The 8,026-nt window shown below is 41.5% G+C and overlaps 1 non-coding gene across 1 annotated transcript; it reads right to left on the bottom strand.

Annotated features, from left to right (window-relative positions):
• Positions 1–5,160: 5,160 nt before the first annotated feature.
• Positions 5,161–5,268, bottom strand: LOC141654276 (small nucleolar RNA R71). Its single transcript, XR_012547837.1, has one exon. It is a non-coding gene; the product is annotated as a small nucleolar RNA R71 (small nucleolar RNA).
• Positions 5,269–8,026: the final 2,758 nt, after the last annotated feature.

Here is an 8,026-nt window from a genome sequence, read left to right as displayed (position 1 = left end):
TCGAAGACCCGCGATGTGGCTCACGCCTCTTTGAGCAGCCCAGGTGGCCACGTCGCTCAAAACTCACACAACCACTCATTCTCCTATAAATACCCCTCAAATGCCCCCCATTTGAGAGTTACGCGAGCGTCCACCCCCTCTTTTCTCCCTTAAAATTCTCGACTCGACTTCTTAAGTCACAATCCGACGCGTATTTACGACCTACCGATCGTAAATACAAGCCTTACACATTGTTTGGTACCGTCATCGTGCATTAAATCACTTGACCGACCACTTCGACCACTACACCGCCACTAATCTTAAAACACTCTGTTTACTTACCAAAACGGTTTTAAACCGAGTTTTTTCCGACCAAACGAGTTGTTACACTTACGTCGGTCACTCGCCATAACTAAACATGTAAGTATGAGGGTGTAAAAATCCTCTTTTTATCATTTTTTCATTTGTTTCATGACTATAACATGCTAAAACGTGCATAACATGAACCAAAACATGGGATAAACGAGCCAAAACTGATTTTTGGCCTAAGACAGAAACCCCTTAGGTTGCAGGCTTGCCCGCGCCTAAATGGGGTGTTCAGGTCAGAGATCAACCGTGTTTGTTCTCGTCTTTCCCCTTTAATCCATTTTCATATTTGTAATTGGTTTTTTACCATTTCAAATATTTTCAAACCTTTTTTATTTTATTTCATTTGTTTTAACCATAAAATATTTTTCACCCTAGGTTCCATATACCATGACGGTTAAATCCGTGTTTCGGTGATAATATTTGGTTAATGACATTTAAAAGGTATTTTAAAACCTTTTATTTCATTTCTTCACATTTCTAAAAACAAACATATTAGTCCCCAACACAAAGTCATCCTTGGTTCTACATACCATGCCGGATTTTAACCCGGGTACGATGATGAATATCGACTAATTACATTCAAATGAACTTAAAACAATAAGTTCATAATTATTTGCAAAACTATTCATGTCAAGTTTGTCAAATCGAACCCGACACCGAATATTATCAAAATAATGATGATTATTCGAGTCTAGTTCTTCAAATCAACAAATGCGGTCTAAACGACCCTTTCAAATCAAACCGGGTTCAAATACCCATCTTTTAACACGTTTTATAACGTTTTTCAAATGGTCAGAATACGACATATAACCGTAGGCTAACCCGCGCCTCAAGAAGGCCTTTTCTTTCTCATTTTCAGAACCAAGGAGAGGCCCCTTATACCGCCGGCTGGCTCGCGCCTCATATAGCCGTCTGGTACAGGACCTGTTCCCTTCCAGCATTAGTCTAGGACGATCCCGACTCCGGTTAACTCGGATATAGGACGGATCAGATGACTATTTGTTTATTTAAAACTACATTTGCAAAATGCCTTACTAAGACAAATGGATCACGTTATGCACCCTAAACCTAATACGGTAAATGGATGTTTAATTCCCGTCTTGCATGCAAATCAACCGTAAATCCAACTCGACATCTTATACTTGATATTTGGATTAAATCAATCGACTTAGAAAGCTCTCACATGTTAGGTTTAAATTATTGGATGCGCATTCATGCATTTAAACCGTTTTATCAACTTTTGCATTCAACCAACCAAGATCGATCAGTAGAGGCCGTTACCGCGGGCGGGATTGGGTGTCTGATTAAAGGGCTTCCCAATACGTACCTTCACCTCTTACTCAGAAACTTTGGATAGTGGACGACCTTATCCAGGGCGTACGAGAGTCATTCTAGAGATAGGATGCTAAAGAAGGACGATTTCCTTATCTTTAGTACCTATGTCAAACGCTGCTTTGTGCTTCGATTTGACCGAGGTATAAAGTGGAATTTGAACGGGTTCCAAGCATCCCACAAATGCTTGGTGGCGACTCCGAACATCTCTAATCATTTCGAGACCCTTATCGAGACGAAACCGACCGATCTAAAACGATCCGGTCGAAAGCATTTTTACGCCGCCGAGCGTGGCTTTCAAAAGACCGCTGCATGTCCACAGATTGGCCTGGCGTGCAGGTGGCCCGTGACTACGGACCGGTAGGTGGACCCCCAAATCCACGGACCGAGACGTGGCCCATGTCCACAGATTGGCGACTCCTTTAGGGAAAACTAGGACACTTACGTCTTTGTGATCCCTAGATGGTGACACTCGAATGAGGTCTTGGTTGGAATGCATTAATTGATATTACGGTCACGGTCGGGTTCCTTGTCCGGGCCCACAACCTAACCTTTATCGACCAATTGGCTCGACTCGTCGGCGTGAGTTTTCTCATCCCCGCGTTTCGAATCCCAATTGAGTCAAGCATACCATTGACGTTACACATTTCTGTTTCGTCAAAGAGCTTTCATCACTTTCGAGCACGAGGCTAGGGCACCCTCCTTGCACATTTTGTTTGGATTGGTATCCCTCTCGCAAATCGGGGTTTGATTGCTTGGTGTGTAACCCACCTTTTTAAGCCAAAACCCGTGTCAGCATAATGCATAATATAATGAACTGTGAGTGCTTATGTGCTACTTGATCATAAGTCCTTCCGTGTCATTTTCAAAACTTTCGAAATCACCTTTTTGCGCCGTTATAATGGCCGTGTCAAACCTCGGTCTTTCACCGACCGTTGCATGCCTTTCTAGGCCGTCGTAATGACGATTTTCAAACCCGGTTTTTATAACCATTTCAACACGCCTTTCTAGGCCGTTGTAATAACGATTTTCAAACTCGGTTTTTATATCCATTTCAACACGCCTTTCTACGCCGTCGTAATGACGATTTTCAAACTCGGTTTTTTACAACCATTTCAAATCACCTTTTTACGCCGTTATAATCGCCGCGTCTAGATACGGATTTTAACCCGTTTCGCGCCGACAATGGGTCTTTCAAAACCTGAGAAAAGCACACACCCTTTTCTCGAGACACTTTTGGGATCCCGAGGACCATGCACCGTCCCCGAGACCTCTTCAAACATTTCAAACCCGATTTTCAAAACATACAATTTTGAATTTCAAAACCGTCTTGGGAGATAATACACTGTTTTCCGAGCCGACTCAAACTCAAAACCGTCTTCTGTAAATAAACTTAAGACAACCCCTTCAACTGATCGACTTGCGGAGATCTCTATCTTCGAAAGCCAACCATTAAAGCGACAAATGAATCTTTTTGAAAATTTCTATTTTCGAAAATTTCAGTCCACCATTCCAATTCCGCCTCGTGTCTATCGAGTCGAAGCAAACGTACTTATGGGTCTTTACTTATGAGTTATCTCACTACGAGAATTGTCCAATGGCGTCGTGCCGTCATGTTGGACTCATGTCAAAGGTTCGGTCAACACCGTCACGTCATAAATCGAATCAGCACCGAGGAACCACACACGGTCACCTTCGTCTTGTCGAGTCTGATCTTTGTCTCACCCTTTGTGTTGTCTGCATTCAGTCTTTGAACCATGTCAGATTGAGTTGTGATTTGAGCCATTTTTCTGCCTGAGAAGCCATGGCCCCGTCTTCAGCTTCGTCCAACAACAATGATAACAATAGAGCTGTCACGACTGATCAGCTAGCCAGCCTGCTTACCGCTCTTAAGGTCACCCTGGATCGCGTCGAGACCCGTATCGACGCCCTGGAGAACAAGGAAACTGGAGAACATAATACTCCACCTCGATCGAATCGAGAAAAGGCTAAAGCTCTTGGAAAAACAGATCCTAGCCCGGGGTAACAATATCCATCTTGAGAACAACCGAAGATTCGAACCTGTTGGGGACCAGTTACCTGACAACTTTACCCTGACTGATGTGCCTAAGTTCAAAGGAGTGGAGGACCCGCTGAATCATATCCGTGCCTTCAAAGACTACATGGCCATTAAAGGGGTCAAACAAGAGCTTTTTACCCGGATCTTCCCATTCTCCTTATGCAAAATCTAATATATGTAAAATGATAAATTAGGTAGATATAATATTGTCTAATTGTTTCTATCACATGTTTGTATTGTCACGATTAATCTTTGTTTAAAGGCCTTATTTATTGATTAAGTTTGTTAATTTGTTCTATAAGTCGAGAGGCACGGAATCAGATTAAACTAAGCATGTGTAGTAGGATGACCTAGTCATAAACGAGAGTTTCTCTAGGACCCGATCTATGGTTGACACTAATATCGTGAGGTGGGTGTCTTTAAGCCTAAACAATTGACAATGTTATTATTTCCGAGTTTAGCATGAATATATAATTACAGATGCATGTGTGACCCGACTCCCCTAGACTCCTTTAATCATATAGTTTACATCGTTTTATTTGCTAATCATCAAACCAATCGTAATCGACCTTGATAGAAATCTTTTCATAGCATTTCATAGCGCAATTCCCGTCTCCTTGTGTTCGACCCCTATTACTACATTAATTTGTGTCTATGGAAATTATCTTTGTTAGGTGTGCGACATAGCCTATCAAATTTTGGCGCCGTTGCCGGGGAGCATGGTTTTACTGCGTTTAGATTTGTCTATTTCAATCTTGTTTTCTTTTGTGTTAAGGAACAATTGTTCCTTGAGACCGTTACTTATTATTTTCTAGAGATTGTTGTCGTATGCCCTGGTCTTCTCGTAGTGGAGATTTGCTTACACCGGATTCCGAGCCCGAGAAAACCTTTTGTAGAAGACGACGTTTTTGGAAAGAGGTTAAAGAAGCCGCTTCTCCCGTGCAAGTTAAAAGTGCAAGAAAGTCTTACTTAGACGATCTTAAAGCTCTTGAAGAGGAGGAGGTTTCTAGTTCATCATCTCCACCACCACCACCATCTCCAACTAAAAAGATGGTGAAACTTTCCGATCACTCAAAGCCCACCGCAGATATGCTTACGGCCGGTATTACAACTACTCAAATTACCGCACCGGAATTCGAGATCAAGTCGGCTTTCATTAGCCTCGTGGAGAGGAAGCAATTTGGGGGAAGTCCTTTGGAGGATCCCAATTCGCATGTGCAAAACCTTTGAGATTATTGCTCCATGATTCGGTAAACGGGCGTCACTCAAGCCCAAATTAGGGTAATACTTTTCCCTTTCTCTTTGAAGGACAAGGCAAAGCTATGGATTAATAGCCTTGATCGCACCGATATGGGAATCACAAATTAGGAGACATTGGCTCTTGCTTTCTATCAAAAGTTTTTTCCACCGGAGAAAACTCAAACCTTGAGGAGTCAAATCACCGGATTCCGTCAACAAGCTCTTGAGAGCTTATATAAAGCTTGGGAGAGGTACAAAGAGTTGCAAAGCCAATACCCACATCATGGGTTGGATGCTTGGTTCCTAGCTATAACATTCTATAATGGATGTTGTGCCGAGTCTCGAAGGATTCTAGATTCCGCCAACAATGGGCGGTTTGATCAAATTAACACCGATATTGCTCATGCCACAATCGAATCTATGGCAATCCATAACACGCAATAAGTCAATTCCCGAAGTGTGCCACTCAAAGGTAAAGAAGAATCCTCCGAAAATCCCGTCTTGTTAGCTCAAATTGTCTTACTCCAACAACAATTGGCGGAACGAGATGCTAGGGATTCTCTCCAACAACTCAATGTTGTGTCCTCTACTAGTCAAATCATTGTTTGTGAAGGTTGTGGGGGTGCGGGTCATTATGCCGCTCTATGCCAAGCTACAATAGAGGAGGTATGTGCTTATCAAGCTTTTAGACAAAGTTCTTATCCACCGGGTACATTTTCAAATACATACAACCCGAACTCAAAATTCCACCCGAACTTGTCTTACACAAGCAACAATGTGCTCAGCCCTCAACCCCAACCACAACAACAAAATGCTTACGTTCCACAACAACAAAAGTATAATCATCCACCGAGTTTTCAAAACCAACAACAAAGGCACCTCAACAAAATTACCAACAAAATCAAGGTCCACCACCACAAAATGGCCAACAAAATAACCAAGGAGGGGGTAAACTTGAGGCTTTGATGGTACAAATGCAAAGGGAACTGTTGGCTCAAATCCAAAAGAGTGATCAAGCTCACAATGCCGCAATCAAAATGTTAGAGCAACAAATGGCTCAACTAGCCTCATCTAGCTCTTCAAGGAAGACCAGCAAACTACCATCCCAAGGTACGCAACCACATGAGACCGTTAATGCTATTTCCTTGAGAAGTGGTACAAGCTATGATGGGCTATCCATGACTTTGGATAACGAAGTGGTTGTTAAAAAGCCCAAGCTTGGGGGAAATGACAAAAAGAAGGCTAATGAAGAGACTCTTGTTAGGGATCGTGTGCCATTTCCTCATCGCTTGTTGTGGCATAAGAGAAATAGTAAGCTTCGTACCAAAGAGATTAATGAGGTGATTGTTGAGAAAGAGATATCTCCTAATGCTAAGGAAGGTGATGCCATTTCTAAGAAGGTGGATGCTCCTATTGAGGTTGAGAAAGAGAAAGAGAAAGAGAAAGATGTGGAGGATGCTCATCCAAAGGACGTTGTTCAAGTGCTGTTTCCCCATCGTCTAGCAAAGCACAAGGAGGAAGGTAAGTTTGGTAAGTTCTTGGAGGTTGCTAGGAATTTGCAAGTCACAGTCCCATTTATAGAATTGTTTATCCAAGTCCCTTCCTATTCAAAGTTTATGAAGGAAATCCTCTCAAAGAAGCGATCCTTCAATGAGGTTGAGACCATTGCTTTCACCGAAAAGTGTAGTACACTCTTACAAAACAAGTCTCCCCTGAAACCTAAGGACCCCGGTAGTTATTCTATTCCTTGCACTATAGGCACATATACCATTTATAAGGCTCTTTGCGACCTAGGTGCTAGTGTAAGTGTCATGCCCTATTCCATTTATGAAAAGCTTAACATGGGTGCTTTAAAATGCATAAGTATCACCTTGCAAATGGCGGACCGTTCTTTAAAGCGACCTATAGGTGTCTTAGAAGATGTGCCCATCAAAGTTGGCAAATTTTTTATACCCGTTGACTTCCTCATACTTGATATGGTCGAGGACTCACAAACCCCAATTATATTGGGTAGGCCATTTTTACAATGTGAAAAAGGGGAAGTTGACATTAGAAGTGGGTGATGACCGGGTTACCTTTAGCAAAAACAACACCATTAGAAGCCCAATGTTACAAGAGTCTTGTTATTTATTTAGCACTGTGGACTCTCTTAATACCTCTATTACACTTGGATCCGTAATGATGGATCTGTTGGAGGAAGATATTGGTGTTAATTGTTTTGTAGGTGACGATGCTAAGGGTACTAATGCTAAGAGTGCTAAAAGGAAAGGGGAATTTTCTTGGAAAAATTTCAAATGGATGCGGAATGCAAAAGAAGCTATGAAAGAAAAATTGGATGGTGGCGAGCTCAATGATGAAACTTGATCAAATACACTTTTTACGTCGTGCGGGACATTAAACCAGCGCTTCTTGGAAGGCAACCCAAGCTTTTTATTTGCTTTTATTTATTTTTGTTTTTAATTTTCCGCAATTTATTATTTTTCGTAGAATTAGAAATAAATTACTAGACTTGACGGTGTTTTGTTTTGTGATTTATAGGTAAAAAATAAAGAAAAGGAGGCTTAAAGGAGAAAAATCACGCTTCCCTATGCAAAAACCTCGTTCGGGGACGTAAGTTTCAAAAATGGGACAGGATATATAAAATACGGAGGAAGCGAAAAAGTCAGCATAGGACTGGTCAACCCCGATCGAGGTTGCCAGCCCCGATCAGGGACGTGGTTTCTCGTTTTTTTGGCTTTATTTTGTTAGACGGGTAAGACAAAAAATTATTCTATGATCTCCTCCATCCCGACGGTACTCCCCTTTCCCTCTACTCTATCATTTTTCTTCATTTCTTCACTTTAAATCACTATAAAACACTACTTTCTTCATCATTTTGCAAGATTCATTCATCATTTAGCATCACCAAGTAAGTATTCCTCTCTTTTCTCTTTGATTTCATCCATTTTAATCAAGTCAATCAAGTTTATCAAACCCTAACTCAAATTGGGGGAAATTGATTTTGTGCTTGTTTTTTCTATAAATTGATTGTATTAGGCTCTATTAATG

The sequence above is a fragment of the Silene latifolia genome, chromosome 4 (genome assembly GCF_048544455.1).
Source record: "Silene latifolia isolate original U9 population chromosome 4, ASM4854445v1, whole genome shotgun sequence".
NCBI classification, from domain to species: domain Eukaryota; kingdom Viridiplantae; phylum Streptophyta; class Magnoliopsida; order Caryophyllales; family Caryophyllaceae; genus Silene; species Silene latifolia.
Note: the sequence above shows the minus strand (reverse complement) of the source record. Positions and strands in the feature narration are given on the sequence as shown.